General features: G+C 44.9%; 1 pseudogene; it reads left to right on the top strand.

Annotated features, from left to right (window-relative positions):
- The first annotated feature begins 10,517 nt into the window (after nucleotides 1-10,517).
- Nucleotides 10,518-18,559, top strand: part of LOC133755205 (protein-L-isoaspartate O-methyltransferase domain-containing protein 1-like) — a 102,533-nt pseudogene continuing 94,491 nt past the window's right edge.

The following is an 18,559-nucleotide window of genomic DNA, read 5'->3' as shown; positions in this document are numbered from 1 at the left end:
AAGACACACATGGACTATTAATAATTGGTCTGTAAATATTAGCATTATGTCATTGAGAAATGAACATCAATAAGTACCTCGGGGGAGACACTTAAAGAGAATTACTTCAGTCTGCTTCCTAGGGAATTATGCATCCTACATGAATTCTTCTTACAAAATGGCCCAATTGTTTGGGCCCCTGCCACTCCCATAGGAGACTCAGAAGAAGCTCCTGGCTCCTGGATTCAACTTGGCCCAGCCCTGACAATTATGGCCATTTAGGGAGTAAGCAAACAGATGAAAAATTCTCTCTCTCTCTCTCTCTTTCCCTCTCCTTCTCCCTCTCATCTCTCTCTTTTCTACCTGTAACTCTTTCAAATAAAAATATTTTAAAAGAAATTATAGATATATAATAATTTTATCTCCCATTGAATAGTGCAATGCTAATTGACAGTGAGTTTAAACCAGTTTTAAATGTCTAATATAAGCTCTAGGAAAATTACCAAAAGAAAAATTTAGGAAACACTTATCTTTGATATCTTAATAGAATAGACAAAGTGAAATTCTAGCAAAACAAGGAGATACTGATATTTAGAATAGTGGGTAATAAGTTATTCATCATGTATAGGAGTACCTGTGTTTGAGTCTTTTAGAAGAAGACAACAGCAGTCAAATATCCCAGAAGCCAAGAGAGGAGGGATTCCCAAGATGAAATAGTTGGTGGTACCTTATACTACCGAGGATCCTCATTCTTAAACTGGTTGCCAATGCCAACTGGTAACAGAATCCAGAGATCACCCTTTACTACATAGGAGGGTAATACCAAGGTTCTTTCCTCTGGTGAGAATACAAATGGATTCAAAGGGGCAATTTCTTACAACTGATTTTAACCAAAGTCAGGAAGAGAGATGAGCACATATCAAATGGAGTCAATAATAAGTCTCAGTCCCTCAACCCTAACCATTCAAAGAACTCAGTCAATGTCTGCAAGCATTCCTGATGTTGCATGAGGAGCAAAGTAAACTAATTTGGAAGAGGGTTAAGAATGGAATCTCTTGGCCTGCTTTCGGAGTGCCAGCTTGAAGGAAACATTCTTATAGAAATGACCACTCACAGAGCTGGTTTAATGGAATTATACTAATGACTCACATCTACTCTTGGTCCACTGCATTTTGTTCATTTTAAAAAAAAGCACTTCACCATGTTTAAGTCTCCTCATTTAAAAAGAAAAAAAAACACTTTATTCATTCATTCTTTTGAATGAGTGAACAAAGGGGAAAATGCACAGACACTTTTTCCATCTGTTACATCTCTTCCCAAATGAAACAGGGCCATCTGAAGCCATGATTCAGGATCTCTCATGTTGGTAGAAAGAATCTAAGCACTTTGACCATCATATGCTGCTTCTCAGTCTTGCGCATTGGCAGGAAGCTAGGCTGGAGTGATGACAGGACTAGATTCCGTGTACTCCAACACATAAGGAAGACATCTCAAGTGGCAGCTTAACTCACTGCAACATAACATCCATCCCAAGGCTTTCATTTTTAAACTCTCTTAACTGTGTAACTCCCAATGAGTCTTGGATTTTTGGATGTTGAAATTTAAAAACCCACCACTTAATTTTTTTAAAACATATTCAGAAAGCTAATTTTATAAACAAAATCAGTTTTTCACCAAACGTGACTATACTCCCATCCATTTAATGATTCAAAGAAAGCATAACCAGTTAATAATTGATTATGGATCCAGGGGAATCATTTTTCTGCAATAATTCATCACTTCAATTTTCAATTTTTAAATGCTAGATCTTTGTCCTTTCCCATAATACAGTCTTCCAAGATATCTTTTTTTTTAATTTGACAGGTAGACTTATAGACAGAGAGAGAGAGAGAAAGAGAGAAAGGTCTTCCTTTCATTGGATCACTCCCTTAATGGCCACCATGGCCAGCACTGCACCGATCTGAAGCCAGGAGCTGGGTACTTCCTCCTGGTCTCCCATGCAGGTGCAGGGACCCAAGCACTTGGGCATCCTCCACTGCCTTCCCAGGCCACAGCAGAGAGCTGGATTGGAAGAGGAGCACCCTGACTAGTACCTGGCACCCCAACTGGGACTAGAACCCGGGGTGCAGGCACCGTAGGCAGAGGATTAGCCAAGTGAGCCATGGTGCCAGCCCCAAGATATCTTTTTAAACTAGATGTTAAGAATATTTTTATGATTTATAGAAAAATTACAAAGATAAAACTGTTTAGAGATACCTCACACCCCAGTTTAATAGTGTAAACCCCAATAAAAAAAAGTATAAACTAGGGTTTACACTATTACTAACATCTCATAGTTACATGGCACAATTATCACAATTAATGTTGTAATATTTATATACTATCTTCTTTTTTTTAAGATGTATTTTAATTTGAAAGGCAGATTTACAAGGAAGGAGAGAGGGAGAGGTCTTCCATCCACTAGTTCACTCCACAAAAGACAGCAATGCCTGGGGCTGAGACAAGCAAAAATCAAGAGCCCAGAACTCCATCTTGGTTCCCACATGGGTAACAGGAAGCCAAGCAAAGCACTTGGACCATATTATGCTACTTCTACAGATACACTAGCAGGTAACTGGATTGGAAGTGGAGCAGCTGAGATTTTAACCAACACTCAGGTGGGATTACTTGCATTGTAGATGGTAGCTTACATTGGGCCACAATACTGACTCTGATATTGACTCATCATTAACTAAAGTCTACATTTTATTTGAATTTCCTTTAATTACATAACATAATAATTTGAATTTCCATAATTACATAATATCCTTTATCTGTTCCAGAAACTCCAAATTTCAATTTAAAATGAGAATCTAGATGTTTGAATTATAAAAATATGTGGGGTGGGGGCTGGTGCTGTGGCACAGTGGGTTAACGCCCTGGCCTGAAGCGCCGGCATCGAATATGGGTGCCAGTTCTAGTCTTGGCTGCTCCTCTTCCGATCCAGCTCTCTGCTATGGCCTGGGATAGCAGTAGAAGATGGCCCAAGTCCTTGGGCCCCTGCACCCACATGGGAGACTAATATAGAGTTCCAGGCTCCAGGTTTTCAAGTGGCCAAGCCCTGTTCACTGTGGTCATTTGAGGAGTGAACCAGCAGACTCAAGATCCTCATCCTTCTGTCTCTCCTTCTTTCCCTGTAAATCTGCCTTTAAAATAAAATTTTTAATTCTTACAAAAAAAAGGGAAACAGTAAAACAGGGCCACATCCAAGTAACATCCAAATAACAGCAAGGCTAGAGTTGTGCTGTTCCAAGTGGGAAGTCTCCAGCTTACAGACACTGACATAAAAGACACACTCACAATGTATTTCAAAATAACAGATGAGATGTTTACAAGGCCAATTAATATTATGATGACTTCTATTGTAAAGTTACAGTGAGTATAAGCAGATCCCTTCTAGTACAGCCAGGTTAACCCAGTGCCTAATGCAAGGAGACAGCTTGAGGAGGATGTACTCACAAAGGGAGAGAGCTGAAAAGTCCCCATTACTCTTCTCAGCATCATAAAGAGAATAGAAAAAAGCGTACTCATGTCTGTGGTAATAAAGAGGATGGAAGCACAAAAATTCCAGAAAAAGGGGGAGCAAAGCCCAGATACAATTTTCTTAAGAAAATAAAATGAACTAACTCTCAGAATATAATGTAGGTTGAAAAACACCAGCAGTTCATCAGTTCTCACCAGGATCCAGAAAAACTGCCCTGTCTACCCACAGCCCAAATATTTCAAAACACACTTTCTATTAAATTCATGCAGAAGATTGCAAGACTCAGGAATCCAAGTCTCCAAGTGCCAAAGACAAGTTTAGTACCCACTGTGGGCAGTTATAGCCCAACCAGGCACATAGAGAACATGAGAAAATCTTTTCCATAAGAGGGTCCATGAAATAGGAAGCTGTCACACAGGACAACTATGTTTAGTGCTCAATATGAGCCCCAGGATAAGCACCCAACAGACCTGTTAGGTCCCAAGAGAAATCAGCTTTCCAACCTTACCATCACAAGGAAAACACAGCTGCTTGAAATGCTTTGTGGTGACTGATAACATCTCTGTCCTTCTCTGAAAAACAGCCTGATGTGGACAAGGGCTGAGAGTTATGAAAATAGAATTACATGCAATCTACTAGATGTGAATCAATGGAAAATCTAGAAAATAATACCAAGACCAGAGAAGCATATGAGGAATGCAAGAAATGAGGGATGAATCAGTTTCTTCAGCCCCTTTCCTCCATCAAATTACTGAGGAATGTAGTGGCATTTACTCCAGTGCCAAAGGGTTGGAAGTTGTGCACCTTGAAGATGCCCAATGTGAGCCCATCAGAGTCTCTTTCAATGGCCAGCATCACACAAGAAGTAGTGTTTCAGGGAGAGAGGCCAAGTGACATCTTGGATCAAGGCAGTGACTATTGCCTGGCCATCATCCCCTTTGCAGACCAGCAGAAACAGCAAAGAGAAAAAGGGAGGAAGAAAGGGGAGAAAAAAATGGAAACCTCAAGTGGTGAAGACTCCATCTTTCTGGTTTACAGATACTCAGACAAGAGCCACCACAGGTTTTAGGAGCCACTGGGGAGCAGCAGCACATCACAGTCACTTGGAAAAGTCAACAGTCAGCTTCAGGTTGTCTATATATAGCTGACTTGGGTCTGTACACATTCCAGGTGAAATACACCTAAGTCAAGAAAAGAAAATGACTTATAAAAACCTTCAAATACAATATTCCATGGGAAATGAACTTTGCACACCCAAGTCATGCAATAGAGCAGGTGGTGTATCTGTATTTTAAAGAAGCACCACTCAGGGCAGGCCTGATATTTAGAGACTAATTTTAAGCAATGCATTTCCCTCACATATGCATCCTCTCATCAATTTCCCCAACAAGGGCCAGGCAGTGAATATTCCCCACATCAAGTACATCTAGAAAATAACATCCATACATATGAGCCTGTACAAATTGCACACATGGATACCTCATGCACACTGGCCATAAACATGCATCTCCACATGCTAAGACTGATTACAGAAACAGGCTCTCTGTGAGCCAACAGCAGCAACACTGTTTTTGATGCACATATCTCTCTCATTGCACAAGATTCCCATTTGTCTTTTCTGAGAAGGAATAAAGTCACTTCAACAACTTGCCTGGCATCTCTGACAGTATTTAGAGACATAATTGATGTCTTTGGCATGTGTTGTTTAGAAATGTCTCTCTTCCACAGGATTGGTAATCATAATTATTCATTCACTCTTAAACAGATTTGTTAACTGCCTTGGATTTGTCATTAATATTTTTGCAGGGGTGGGAATATTTTCTCTGCCAAGGCCATTTGAGTATTTATAACATCACCCATAAACCATACAATATTACCAAATTAAAAATTTACATGCTATAGATTGCCTTGGCAGGGCCAGAAGAAATGATTTCACGGACCCTATATGGCTCACAGGCTGGATGTTCCCCATCCCTGATTTAGAGCAAAATGTTAACTAAAGTTCTGACTTCTTTCAACTTGTTTATTGGCCAAGACAGAGCTGATCTCCAATAAAGGTCCCCGGAACCAGTTGAAGTTATAAGACATTTCTTTCAATTCCCTTGTAACTTTACAGTGTGCATTTTTATAGCCACTGATGCCACTTCAAAATGTCTATTGATGGGCTAGCATTGTGGCACACTGAGTTTGGCTGCCTCCTGCAGTGCAAATGTCCCATATGAGCACCAGTTAAAGTGTCAGATGCTCCACTTCCAATTTACTTACATAGTTCAGAAAAGCAGCAGATGATGACTTGGGTCCCTGCCACCTACCTACATGGGAGTCTTTTTGTTTTTTCCTTTGGACAGGCAGAGTTAGACAATGAGAGAGACAGAGAGACAGAGATAAAGGTTTTCCTTTTCTATTGGTTCACCCCCCAAATGGCCACTACAGCCAGCATGCTGTGGCCAGTGTGCTGCGCTGTTCTGAAGCCAGGAGCCAGGTGCTTCCTCCTGGTCTCCCATGTGGGTGCAGGTCCCAAGCACTTGAGCCATCCTCCACTGCCTTCCCAGGCCACAGCAGAGAGCTGGACTGGAAGAGGAGCAACCAGGACAGAATCCGGCACCCCAACCAGGACTAGAACCTGGGTGTTGGCACCCCAGGCAGAGGATTAACCAAGTGAGCCATGGCACTGGCCGACAATACCATTCTACCAGAACACTTGAATCACTCAAACACAGTTATGTATGTGAAAACCTCATCGTACTGAAACTCAGTCAGCAATAGTTTTCAAGACCACATCTTCTGCTGTATTATGTAGACATCTCTGTGGGGAGAGAGTGCACTTTTTTCTTTCCCCTCTTCTTTCTTACCCTTCTTCACAATAACAACTTCTATAGATGCTTCCACACACCACAGCCATTATAAAATTGTAGAAATAATATCCTTCCATGTCAAAAATGTCATAGGCTTAAACACAAAATGCAGAACAAGACAAGTAATGGGCCCTCTTAATTAAAACAGTATGGACTGTAAGATAAACAGTTTAGTGCATCATTGGGTGACTGTAAAGAACTGGGCAGAGAAAAAGTGTTAATTTTCTGTATTTATGGTTTTTTTTTTTTTGACAGGCAGAGTGGACAGTGAGAGAGAGACAGAGAAAGGTCTTCCTTTTGCCGTTGGTTCACCCTCCCATGGCCGCCGCAGTAGGCGCACTGCGGCCGGCGCACCACGCTGATCCGATGGCAGGAGCCAGGTGCTTCTCCTGGTCTCCCATGGGGTGCAGGGCCCTAGGACTTGGGCCATCCTCCACTGCACTCCCTGGCCACAGCAGAGAGCTGGCCTGGAAGAGGTGCAACCGGGACAGGATCGGTGCCCCGACCAGGACCAGAACCCGGTGTGCCAGCGCCGCAAGGCAGAGGATTAGCCTGGTGAGCCGCAGCGCCGCCTGTATTTATGTTTTTATAGTTCTACACTTTATGCAAATTCAGATTAAACTAGCTCCAGTTATTGACCCACACAATAGATTTGCATTAACTTTAGTTCTCTTCTCACTCTGCAAAGGGAGCAGTGGCAGATAATAACAGTTGACATCCTTGCTAACAGAAGAATGAAGGGCTGAAGACAGAAATTGGAAAGCAGTCAAATGAATCATCAGCTATCTTCCCATAGCCTCAAATTCAATTGAAAAAAAGTCTGTTAACTAAACACTGAAGAGGGATCAATCCACAGAGCTACTGCCCAAACTTCACAATGTTTGCTCTGAGAAAAACAGAACATGCAGGGCCACAGCTGCCAGGTGTGTCCTCAGGGACCCCACCAGCTGATGAGGTGCTGGGGTGGGGGGTCCCAGAGCAGATCCTGGTCTGATCCTCCTTCCCCACCCTTCTGCAGCCTAGGGTTCCCTGCTGAGGGCCACAATGCCTTGCCCTGCCCCTGCCAGAACCACCCAGGGATACAGGGAGAGGCTCTGCCAGAAGGCATTTTTGACCCACCTGAAGTGGAAAACGGGATTATTTAAATATAGAAAATGGAAGTTTCACTGCCTCCCCTCGTTGTCCTCTTGCCTGCCCTGCTTGTGCAGTTTATCTGAACGGTGCTCTGTCTCTTGTAACCACTAAATAAAACACATCAAGAAAAGTTTGGGCAAGGTAGCCCGCCATATTGCTTGTGCCCTGGGAGCCTGGGAAGCAGTAGTGTAAGACAAGGTAGCCCAGGTCTCAGCCCTGCTCTCGCCATGGAAACCTGCCAGGATTACTGAGAAGCAAGGGAGCAGCCAGCAGCCAGCTGCCCTCCCACCCAGCCCTCTCCCATACATGCATTCCCTCACTTCCTGTTTTCCATACTTGCCATGGAAAGTCCCAGAGGCACGTCCCCTTTCTTTAGGACACATGAGGAGCAAAGCGGAGTGTGGGACAGAAAAGGGCCCCACACATGAGACCCACAGGTGGCAGATGAAGAGGCGCAGTAGCAGTGGGTGGCAGGATCTAGGTGTATGCTGGCAAACTCCCAGATATTGCATGTGTGGAGCAAGAGAGGCAGTGAAAACGGGAGGAGGAGCAGCATGCCCTCTCCAGGCTGACTCTGATCAGTGAATGCCCTTTCTGTTCCCAGTTCTAAGCCTCAAGAGCAGGCCGTTGCAATTGCAAATTCTCCCACATTCACATGCAAAGGCTTTCAGAACAAGGAATACCTCAGGGCACCTACCATCTCTGGGAAATGGCGTCCAGGCCAGCATATCTCTAGAGAGACCAGTTGGCCCTCCCCAGTTTCAGTCTGGGGCTACTGGAGACAGGCTGGAAATCAGAGGGTATTTGCTTTTGTTTTTATCCCTCCTTCCCTTCCTCCCCACCCCAAATCTTAAGGATCAGTTAGTTGGTGTTCTTCCTTTCCTGAACAAAAATCTTAAAGAGTGACATCCACTACTGCTAACTGAAACCCAAACTCTGACTATTTCATGGACTCTGTCTTCTTCCAGAAAAGTCGTACTTGCTGTCTCTGGAAACTTCACTCAAATAATAAATGATTATGAATACAATATAACTTTTAGCAGAGCTGTGGAAAGCATAGTTTATCATCTAGATTTGAGAATAAAATTTTTGTGTTTTATTGATATTATATTTCTTTTCAAATCATTTTACACCATCTTTTAATTCACCAGGTACAGAAACAAACAAGGGAACTGGATTCAGAACTAGCATTGCTGAGTATCTTCTAGGAGCAAGGTTAGGGGATGAAAGGCCTAACATCATATCATTTTTACATTATATTAATTCTGGAGATAGTATTATCAGGAGATTACAAAGAGGAAACTGAGATACAAAGAGTTCAAAATTTCTGCATGGTGATATTATTAAAAGGTCTAGGTTAGGCTGGCGCCCTGGCTCAATAGGCTAATCCTGTGCCTGTGGCACCAGCACCCCGGGTTCTAGTCCCGGTCAGAGTGCTGGATTCTGTCCCAGTTGCTCCTCTTCCAGTTCAGCTCTCTGCTGTGGCCCGGGAGTGCAGTGGAGGATGGCCCAGGTCTTTGGGCCCTGCACCCACATGGGAGACCAGGAGGAAGCACCTGGCTCCTGCCTTTGGATCAGCACGGTGCACTGGCTGCAGCAGCTATTGAGTGGTGAACCAATAGAAAAGGAGGAAGACCTTTTCTCTGTCTCTCTCACTTCCACTCTGCCTGTCAAAAAAAAAAAAACTTAAAAAAAGGTCTAGGTTAAAGGCCAACTAAAATCTAATACTGGTTTAAGAACTCTTTTTTTTTTTGTCTTTTGGCTCAGGTTGTAAAACTTCAGATTTCTCATCTGGAAATAAAAATGTGAGAGAGAGGAAGAATACCTACAACAATAATCTACACTGTAAGGACCACAAAGGATTATAATTTGTCTAATAAAGGAAGGAGATTCAAAATTGCTATTAGTCCATGGTCCTTTTTACTTAGGTTTTGAAGGACTTGTGAAAATTGTGAAAATTTACCAGAGTCTAACCTGCTGAAAAACAAGGAAGTTTCAAGAAAGGTCAGTTAGAAAGTTTCAAGAAAGGTCAGTTTCTGGGAAACTGCAACTTAGCAGATAACAGGGAATACCAGTTTGGAAAACCCCCTTGTGCAATGGTTAAGATAAGTAAAACTGATGTGTACTGAGATAAGTAAAACTGCTGTATACTAAGATAAGTGAAATTACTGTAAACAAAAACCCCATTCCCCTTTGTATTCACTTGCTTAAGATAATTTTGTGGTTTTTGCCTTTAAATACTGCCTGTAACCCACGTCCAGTACCTCACTCTCTCAGGAGGGAGGGGTCCGTTTTGTGCAAAACATAAATAAACCGCCTCTTGTGTTTGCATCGCCGGTGTCCAGAGTCTGAATTTCTGGGTCCCCAGGGTGCTACCCAGGACCCCACCAGCTTTGGGTCCTTCATTTGGAAGTCCCACAGAGATCGGCCCCAGAACTTCTGCGCTCCAGGACCCGTCGGAGTATCAGTGAGCCAGGCACCTCTTTTCTGTTGTGTGTGTATGTATGTGTACATGTCTCCTTCCCAGGGAGAGCCTGGCCAGAGGGCTGCTCCCGTCTGAATATTTGAGTTTTCTGTTTTGTCGTTCCGTGATTGTATGTGTCGTGTCGTTTGTTCTTTGTGTGTCTGTGTTTTTTTTTTTTTTTATTTTCCCTTCCCTGACTTTTTCCTTTTGAGACTATGGGACAGAGATTAACCACCCCCTTGAGTTTGACTCTAGGACGTTGGAAGGAGGTGCAGGAACGGGCTTATAACTTGTCCATGGAAGTGAGGAGGCGAAAGTGGGTGACTCTGTGTTCCTCGGAGTGGCCTACTTTCAACGTAGGATGGCCTTCTAACGAGTCTTTTTCCCATAGTCTCATCCTGTAGGTGAAAGACCGAATCTGCAAACCTGGTCAAGAAGAACACCCGGATCAGGTCCCCTACGTTACAGTATGGGAGGACCTGATATCAGAGCCGCCCTATTGGGCTTCACACTTCTTGCAGGACAAGAAGGACATAAACCTCCCCCTCCTTCGGTGGTCCCGATGACTCCCGTCCCCACCCCAACTGCGCTGGCACCGCCCCCTACCTTTCCTGCCGTCTCTACCTTGTATCCCTTACAGGAGCTGAGAGAACAGAAGCCCCGGAGCGCCCCCCCCGTGCTGCCAGACAGCCAGGGGGACCTCCTGATGCTGGACCCTCCTCCTCCCTATGGACGTCAAGCGGCGAGGCACCCGCCGCCAGACTCTACCATGGAGTCTGAGGAAGGAACAACTCACACTCCCACTGACCCATTCTCATCACCCCCAAGCAGCCGATTGCGGTTGCATAGGGAAAGAGGGGAGGGGAGTGGTGGGGAATGGTCTTCCCAGGCTTTTCCCCTGAGGACGGTAGCTGGACAGATACAATATTGGCCGTTTTCTGCCTCTGACCTGTATAATTGGAAAACACATAACCCGTCTTTTTCACAGGATCCACAAGCCCTGACCAGACTCATAGAGTCTATTTTACTAACACATCAGCCTACCTGGGATGATTGCCAGCAGCTCTTGAAGACTTTACTAACCACTAAAGAAAGGCAGAGGGTTTATTTGGAAGCCCGCAAAAATGTGCCAGGAAACGACAGACGACCCACGCAGCTTCCAAATGAGATAGATGAGGCTTTCCCCTTGACTAGGCCCAACTGGGACTTTAACACCATGGCGGGAAGGGAAAGACTTAGACTCTACTGCCAGACTCTCCTGACCGGCTTGAGGGGAGCAGGGAGGTGCCCCACGAATCTGGCAAAGGTTAGGGCCATTGTGCAGGAAAGCGAGGAAACCCCAGCAGGATTTTTAGAAAGACTGATGGAAGGGTACAGGATGTACACCCCCTTCGACCCTCTGGCCCCAGACCGGCAAGCCGAGGTCATCATGTCCTTTATTGGACAGTCGGCACCCTGACATCTGGGTGCACCTTCAGAGGCTGGAGGGGCTTCAGGGGTATACATTGCCTGATTTAGTAAAGGAAGCAGAAAAGATTTTCAACAAATGAGAAACGCCCGAGGAAAGGGAAGACAGGCTAAGGCGGGAGCAGGATCAAAAGGAAAAACAGAGGGAAAAGTGTAGAGGGAAGAAACTGACTAGGACCCTGGCCACCGTAGTTTCCAACGCAGAGCAAGGGAGGACCAGGTCAGAAAGGGACCCGGGAGACCGGCAAAGGCCCCGTCTTGACTGAGAACAATGCGCACTGGGCAAAACAGTGCCCGAAGAAACAAGCTCGTCCGAGATCCATTCCTGTACTATCTCTGGAGAATGAAGACTAGGAAGGGGATCCGGTGGTGCACGACTGCCATCAAGTCCTTGCCAAAATCCATGGGACTCGAGCCGACCTGACCGACATTCCCCTGCCAAATGTGGACCATACCTGGTATACCGACAGGAGCAGCCTCCTGCAAGATGGTGAGAGAAGAGCCGGGGCAGCGGTGGTGGACGGCCAAACAAGGTCAGTAGTCTGGGCTTCTGCTCTGCCCCCAGAACCCCCGCTCAGCAGGCAGAGCTGATCGCTCTGACCCAAGCACTCCACGCAGCCAAGGGAAAGCAGGTGAACATCTACATGGACAGCAGGTACGCTTTTGCCACTGCCCATGTCCATGGGGAAATCTATAGGCGAAGGGGGCTCCTGACCTCCATGGGAAAGGACATTAAAAACAAACGGGAAATTTTAAACTTCCTAAAGGCCCTGCACCTGCTGTGAGAACTTAGTATCATCCACTGCTTGGGGCATCAGAAAGGAGGGGGTCCCGTGGAGGAGGGCAATTGGCTCGCAGACAAAGTGGCTAAAGAGGCAGCCTCGACTAGCCAACTATTGGCCATAAAGGACTCTCCTAATGCAAGATGGACAAGGGTATTTCATCATTGGACTGGACACTCTCCTTCGGCAAATTATTGAGGCCTGTGTGCCCTGTGCTAAAGTAAACCCCAAGCACCTCAAACTCCCAGAGGGGGCCAGGATCAGAGGGGCATGACCTGGTGTAAACTGGGAGGTAGATTTTACAGAGATTTGCCCCGGCAGGTATGGAGTTAAATATCTTCTAGTATTTGTAGACACCTTCTCAGGATGGTCAGAAGCCTTCCCGACCAAGAAAGAAACCGCGCTGGTAGTAGTCAAGAAAATCCTAAAAGAAATATTCCCCCAATTTGGACTACCAAAGGTACTGGGGTCAGACAACGGGCCGGCTTTCGTCTCCCGGGTAAGTCAGATGGTGGCACAGGTGTTGGAAATAGAGTGAAAGTTGCATTGTGTTTATAGGGTAAGTCAGATGGTGGTACAGGTGTTGGAAATAGAGTAAAAGTTGCATTGTGTTTATAGGGTAAGTCAGATGGTGGTACAGGTGTTGGGAATAGAGTAAAAGTTACATTGTGCTTATCGACCACAGAGCTCGGGTCAGCTAAAAAGAATAAAACTCTTAAGAAAATTTTAACAAAACTGGTCATGGAGACTGGCACTAGGGACTGGGTCAAATTGTTACCTATGGCGCTGTTCCGGGTTCGAAACACCCCCTCAGCCTTTGGCTTGACGCCCTATGAGATCCTGTATGGGGGGCCCCCACCCATTGCCGATCTGTTGGGTCCCAGCATTGATTCCTATGCTACCTCCCCTGGCTTGCAGATGCGGCTGCGCGCTTTGCAACTAGTCCAGGAGTATGTCTGGAAGCCATTAGCAGCAATCTATCAGCCCCAGAACATGGGAACTCCACACACCTTCCAGATCGGGGACCAGGTCACCTGAGGAGACATCAGGTGAAAAGCCTCGTACCTCGCTGGAAAGGACCCTTCACCGTACTTTTAACAACCTCCACAGCGGTCAAGGTGGACGGCATAGCTGCCTGGGTGCACACCGCACACGTCAAGAGGGCAACTCCAGAGTCCCCAACGGAGGATCAGACCCCGACACAACCGGAAACGTGGAAATTGCAACGCACACAAAATCCTTTAAAGATAAGACTTTTTAAAACTGTGTAATACTTGAGACAACTGTAATAGTTTAATTAGGATCTGTTTTACTGTTATTCGAGAGCCTTTACCCTTCCCTTCAATACCATCCCCTGGCTAAAGTTCATTCCAGAGAAAGTGACTTAATCTCTCTGCCCCAGGCATTGCAGGAAACTGCTGGCTCTGCTTACGCCAGGGACCTCCCCTCCCTCTTGCTATTTTTCTGCCGCTTAATGATACCCTTGGGTTTAATAGCTCCGTTAATTGCCCTCCCGTACAGCCTTTCCCTGTCCTTCCTGTTCCAATGAAAATATTACTTGCCTTTATAAGCCTCCTAAAAATGATTCCTTTAACATTAATATGACCTATACCATTTTACCGGCAAATTGGACTGGTAGCTGTGCATATGCTATGCTTCTGCCCAATATAGACATTATTAGTGGAAATAACCCTGTCCCGATTCCTTCCTTCGATTATATTGCAGGAAGACAAAAACGAGCTGTACAATTCATTCCTATATTGGCTATGTTGAAAATTTCCACAGCTATGGCTACAGGATCCGCAGGACTAGGAGTTGCGGTCCAAAACTATAGAGATTTGTCCCAACAACTTATTAATGATGTACAATCCCTATCCTCCACCCTTCAGGACCTCCAAGATCAAATCGATTCCCTAGCGGAAGTGGTCTTACAAAAACCGTAGGGGCTTAGACTTGCTTGCCACCAAACAAGGAGGTATTTGTTTGGCTTTGCAGGAGAAGTGCTGTTTTTATGCTAACAAGTCCGGCATTGTTCGCGATAAAATAAAAACTCTCCAAGACGATCTGGAGTGATGCCAGCATGCCATGGCTGAAAACCCCCTGTGGATAGGATTCAATGGACTGCTTCCTTACTTGCTACCACTTCTAGGCCCCATTGCTGGTTTGCTTGTTACATTATCTGTGGGTCCTTGTATTTTTAATTAGCTGATGCAGTTTGTTCGTGAACGCCTTTCAACCGTTCAGTCTCTGGTTATAACACAACAGTACCAAGTGCTAAAAATGGCGGAATCTAGCCTGTAAATATTAGGATTAAAATTTGTACAAAAACAAAAAGGGGGGAATGAAGGACTTGTGAAAATTGTGAAAATTTACCAGAGTCTAACCTGCTGAAAAACAAGGAAGTTTCAAGAAAGGTCAGTTAGAAAGTTTCAAGAAAGGTCAGTTTCTGGGAAACTGCAACTTAGCAGATAACAGGGAATACCAGTTTGGAAAACCCCCTTGTGCAATGGTTAAGATAAGTAAAACTGATGTGTACTGAGATAAGTAAAACTGCTGTATACTAAGATAAGTGAAATTACTGTAAACAAAAACCCCATTCCCCTTTGTATTCACTTGCTTAAGATAATTTTGTGGTTTTTGCCTTTAAATACTGCCTGTAACCCACGTCCAGTACCTCACTCTCTCAGGAGGGAGGGGTCCGTTTTGTGCAAAACATAAATAAACCGCCTCTTGTGTTTGCATCGCCGGTGTCCAGAGTCTGAATTTCTGGGTCCCCAGGGTGCTACCCAGGACCCCACCAGCTTTGGGTCCTTCAGTTTAATATCAAGATAGCATACAAATATTATGCATTCTTAGGCAAATGCGTTTTTTTAGTTTTTTTTTATTTTTAACTATGGATGTAAATAAATAACTGGATGACATGGAGTTCTATGTTTATGATTACTTCTGTCAATTTTAGTTCATGGGATTAGGGTTGCTGCTGGATTAGGAATGCTTAAATTTTTTTATCCATTGACTTCACACTAGTATTTACTGTGTCAGGCAATATCTTTCCTTAAATTCCTCTTCCTTGCCAAATTGAAAATCTCATGAGGGCAAGAAACATATTTGCACTGATATTATAACTCAGCATCTTAAATTCAAAAACCCACAGAATTGTATAATTCAAAGCCAAATTTGGAATATGTCACTAATTCACAGTTCATGTGTCCACCAACCTCAGGTACAAAAAGCACAATGAAGCAGAAAATTAAAAAAAAAGCTTCCCCGAATAGCCAAAATACACGTAACTGTTAGGAAACTGGTGCAGTTTTAGCCTGGTGGCCACTTGGCCCAGCTACCTGAGCCAGGCTCCACCCCCATCCTAATGGGATTTACTGCTCCTGCTTCCCTGCCTGCCCTCAGCAAAGTTTTAAAAGGGCCTGTTCCTGAACACATGCTCTCAAGAGCTCATCTCCTCCTCTCATCTCTCTTCTCCCTCCTCTCTGTCTCTCTCTCTTATAGTGTCCTTCTCTCTTTTTCCTTCACCACCCCTTCACTCTGGTCTGTAAGGTGTTTCCCTATAAACCCTTTCCCTTACTCCAGTGTCCGGTGTGTTTTGCGACAGCTAACATTAATATATAACAACAAGGGACAAGTGGAGTCCTGCCACTGGCTCAGCACAATGGCTCTTAAATAAACTCACTCTGTCTTGGCTACTCTGGTGAGAGTGGATGGCAAAGAGAAGAAGAAAGCAATAGGTGTGAACAGTGAATAAGTGTAAAAGGCTCCAAACAGTGCTGCAGAGCTCTGTGGCCCCTAGCTGAATGTAATATGCAAGCAAGCATTGTATTTTAATTTCTGGGAGACCGCCATTCTCTCAGTTGTCATGGAACCATAAGAACTGAACAACACAGAGCATTCAAGGCCAACATTCACAATTCATTTAGTGATAATGGAGCACAGTAGCTTGGCTTCATGGGTGCAACTAAGTCTCACTCAGTTGCTATATCTTTCTTTTTGGAGCCACTGAAACTGAAGAGCACATGGGGTCAGAATGGGTAGAGGAGCATGGTGTGTGAGGGTCTCATGATGGAGGGAGCTGAGCAAACAGAGGGGTGGGGCATCTAGCATTATGGACATGAAGAGCAGAGGAGGGAGGGAGACAGGGATGGCTTATCTGCATTAAGTCTGATAGTCTCCTGGGTATAACTGATACAACATGAATGATGTGAATATAATGCTTACCCTAAAGGCACTTACAGTCCTGGTGGACAGATTATTAGGACATAGATAAGCACAAAACAATGAGAAAAAAGCTGTAGGTACACAATAGAACCACCTACATCATTTGTGGGTGCCATGCCCATGTCAGGTAGGAACCATTGGGTTAAGGTCAGATCTCAAAGGTAACAGAGCCCAGAAAATACACCATTGTCTGAAGTGAAAATAGGCAGATGGTAGGCAGAGGCTTGGTAACTGAAGGCCAGAACATGTGTTACCAGTTGTGGAGGGGAGTAAGTTTTCAGGAGCAAGTTTTGTGGGTTCTTTTCCTCAGCTTAGTTTAGAAATAAAAAGCCAGGAAACAATTTACAAAGAGGCAAAAACTTTTACTTGACAGAGAAAAGGAACTTTTATTTGATTGGCAGGGGACAGGAAAGCTGATCCTAGAGGAGACCAGGAGGACTGCCTGAGCAAGACACTGGCTGTTAGAAAGTGCTCAGCGTTTTTAAGTCATTACTGCTTTTTTTTTCCATTGGGTCATTCAGTGGGGGTGCCCATTGGATGGGGGTTTAACATACTGTATACTGATTGGCTAGTGGTTCATGGAGATATCAGGGGTCTCCTGGAGCTGACCTTTCTCCCACTCAGGGGCTGAGCTTCCTTTTCTGCTGGCATAGCGGGTTTAAGCCTTGGCCCGAAGTGCCAGCATCCCATATGCGCTCCAGTTTGAGTCCCAGATTCTCCTCTTCAAATCTAGCTCTATGCTATGGCCTGGGATAGCAGTAGAAGATGGCCCAAGTCCTTGGGCCACTGCACCCACATGGGAGACCTAGAAGAAGCTCCTGCATCCTGGCTTTGGATCGGTGCAGCTCTGTCCATTGTGGCCATCTGGGGAGTGGACCAGCAGATGAAAGACCTCTCTCTCTGTCTCTCTCTTTGTAACTCTTTCTTTCAAATAAATAAAATAAATCTTGAAAATAAATAAATAAATAAATAAATAAATAAAATCAAAAGGGTTACACAAGATAGCCAGGATCTCCTGGAACCATTCCTACTCTTTCAAGGGGTTCAACCCCTTCCCCTACCAACTCTAGCTGAAAGATTGCACCTGTCCTGAAGGGGTGATTTAAGGCTGCAAGGTCACACATGCAGCACAGGAAGCTATAGTGGGGAGATACGAGTAGGTCTGGAGACAGGCTTTCCAGCCACAGCTGACAGCTTGCTTGTGAAGGACATTTTACCTATGTTTTGAGGGGTCCACAGACCCCCAGCCCCATTGACAGCCTCCACATGGATCCTGACTGACTGGAAGTCTGTCAAACCCATCACTAACCTGGACAAGGCTGAGATCTCCTAGCTTCTCTGCTGGTCCTCAGTCTTTGCCAAGATGCATAAACAAGAAAGAGAAGCTTCTCTGGCTTTGGCTGATGTGAGGGACTTTGGGAGCTCCCCAGATTTGAGGCCAGAATTGCTTTATCCTGAGGTTTCCTCCTTTATTTTCTTCTTAGTGTAAACCTCTCCTGCCACCAGATCTCCTACAGGCCCACACCGAAGGGCATGTGCTAATGGCATGTTAAATAAAGAGAATATTGAGGTGTCATCTAAATAGAAGATTCCTGAATCAATAGTCACCTTGTGGGTGTACTTCAAGGTGAGAAAACTGAGACAGAGGACTTTGATCATGATCAACCTTAGTGTCTGCCTCAAAAAGCAAATACATAAATAAACAAACAAGTAAATCCCTTTCACAGCTCAGAAGTGCCCAGCTTCCAACCTCCTGAGTACATGCTCCTGGAAAATGACAAGTCCCCTAAAACCAGAGGTGGGCAGGCACCATCTTGAAGCTCTAGAAACTATTTGAGTAGAAAATGCCCCACCCCACTAGAACCCGTTGTTCAAAGGATACAGCATAAACCTTAGAAGGTGGCCTCATTGCACATTTGCCAACCGGGTAGGCCAGGCACAGAGGGCATGAAGGTGTGTTGTGTGCTGTAACCTAGTGGTCTGAAGCACTGGCCTCATGGTTGGAGAATTGTCATAGCAACAACATTATCAGGGGTGATATGGCAAGGGCACCCTGGAAAGGTGGGCTGGTCTCCTGACCCCATGTCCTTAGCCTTATGCTCCTCTGAACTTAGGGGAGCCTGAGTGC

This window comes from Lepus europaeus, unplaced genomic scaffold (assembly GCF_033115175.1).
Source record: "Lepus europaeus isolate LE1 unplaced genomic scaffold, mLepTim1.pri SCAFFOLD_3_1, whole genome shotgun sequence".
Taxonomy (NCBI): domain Eukaryota; kingdom Metazoa; phylum Chordata; class Mammalia; order Lagomorpha; family Leporidae; genus Lepus; species Lepus europaeus.
The sequence above is the reverse complement of the archived record's forward strand: the minus strand, read 5'-3'. Positions and strand labels throughout refer to the sequence as shown.